General features: G+C 47.4%; 1 long non-coding RNA gene across 1 annotated transcript; it reads right to left on the bottom strand.

Annotated features, from left to right (window-relative positions):
- Positions 1-610: 610 nt before the first annotated feature.
- LOC115157775 (uncharacterized) lies at positions 611-1,061 on the bottom strand. The gene is made up of 2 exons (XR_003868545.1): positions 811-1,061; positions 611-693 (listed from the first exon to the last, which is right to left on the bottom strand). It is a non-coding gene; the product is annotated as an uncharacterized LOC115157775 (long non-coding RNA).
- Positions 1,062-1,911: the final 850 nt, after the last annotated feature.

Here is a 1,911-nt window from a genome sequence, read left to right as displayed (position 1 = left end):
CCAATTTCTCTCTGTGATGGTTCATAGAAGGCAGCATACCACCCTGCATCCCACTGCTGGCTTGCTTCTCAAGCTAAGCAGGGTTGGTCCTGGTCAGTCCCTGGATGGGAGACCAGATGCTGCTGGAAGTGGAGTTGGAGGGCCAGTAGGAGGTACTCTTTCCTCAGGTCTAAAAAAATATCCCAGGGTGTAGGGTGCAGTCTTTTGGATGGGATGTTAAATGGGTGTCCTGACTCGCTGAGGTTGTTCAAGATCCCATGGCACTTATCGTAAGAGTAAGGGTGTTAACCCCAGTGTCCTGGTTAAATTCCCAACCTGGCCCTCAAACCATCATGGTCGCCTAATAATCCCCAGTTTACAATTGGCTCTTTCATCCCCCTGTAACTATTCCCCAGGTCGTTGCTGTAAATGAGAATGTGTTCAGTCAATTTACATGATGTAATAATAAGAGTTTGGGAATTACTTGGCTGCTGAAATGTGAGGGGACTTTGTAACGCGGGTCAGTGTTTTTCATCAGGTGATGAAATCCCGAGTCAGTAACCACCGAATAGGGCTGCAAATCTTTGGCAATGAATACTCCCACTGCGTTCGTTAACGTTATTTCTTTATGTTTTTCTGAATTTGTTGTAGGAAGGCAGCAGCGAAATATTGTTGTTTTCGCTAACACGTGGACTCTCCTTGCTCCAGCTCCACCTGCAAGGGATACGGCCGGGTTACGTAAATGACACGTTAGAAGTGTTTCCACTTGAGTAGCCCACAATGGCAAAGCAATGCTTGCAGACTGTACTTTGTTGTTTAAGGTCTTCTTACCCTCGTCATCGTATTGAACGCTGAATCCAAAATGTTCCCACACAGCGGATTTGAAAGACGATGGTGCCTCTTCATATTTGCTTCTCTCTGTCTCGCTAGCTCTCGCCATTGTCACGTTGGAGCTGAGAGAATATTTGTTTTTAGTTTCCCCTCTCTTCATGGGGCCCCTTTAGGGAGGTTTCCTACTGAGATGTCATTGCAAATCGTCCATTGGTTGTTTAAGGGGGAGGGGGTTGCGGTCACCACATATTGAGGCATTGCTGTGAGGTAAAGTTTGTCAGGCCTCAGGAGCCCCTTAACGGCCTGGGGCCCCAAGCAGTTGCCTGCCAAGCCTGTTCACAAGCTGCGCGTCTGGTTCTGTGGATCTGAATGTACAACGTGCGTATAGTCTGCAGCACAATAAGCAAGTTTAGGAAAATATAGGAAAATGACAGGCATATCTTAATTCCGCGGTTCACATGTGCGTATTGAACCGTAGGGATCGACAACATATGTGTTGTTGTGTGTCGAACTGCTTTGCTTTATCTTGGCCAGGTCGCAGTTGCAAATGAGAACTTGTTCTCAACTGGTCTACCTGGTTAAATAAAGGTAACATTTTTTTTTTTAAATACCGTGTACGGTTGCATCCCTAGTATGTACATACCCAACCAGAAGCCATGGGTTACAGGCAACATCTGCACTGAGCTAAAGGGTAGAGCTGCCGCTTTCAAAGAGTGGGACTCTAACACGGAAGCTTATAAGAAATCTCGCTATGCCCTCCGACGTACCATCAAACAGGCAAAGCAATACTAAGATTGAATCGTACTACACCGGCTCTGACGCTCGTCGGATGTGGCAGGGCTTGCACACCATTACAGACTACAAAGGGAAGCACAGCCGTGAGCTGCCCAGTGACACGAGACTACCAGACGAGCTAAATTACTTCTATGCTCGCTTCGAGGCAAGTAAAACTGAAACATGCTTGAGAGCATCAGCTGTTCCGGACGACTGTGTGATCATGCTCTCCGCAGCCGATGTAAGACCTTTAAACAGGTCAACATTCACAAGGCCACAGGGCCAGATGGATTTCCAGGACGTGTACTCCGAGCATGCGCTGACCAA

The sequence above is a fragment of the Salmo trutta genome, chromosome 21, assembly GCF_901001165.1.
Source record: "Salmo trutta chromosome 21, fSalTru1.1, whole genome shotgun sequence".
In the NCBI taxonomy this organism is placed as follows: Eukaryota; Metazoa; Chordata; class Actinopteri; order Salmoniformes; family Salmonidae; genus Salmo; species Salmo trutta.
This window is presented reverse-complemented; position numbering and strand designations above follow the sequence as displayed.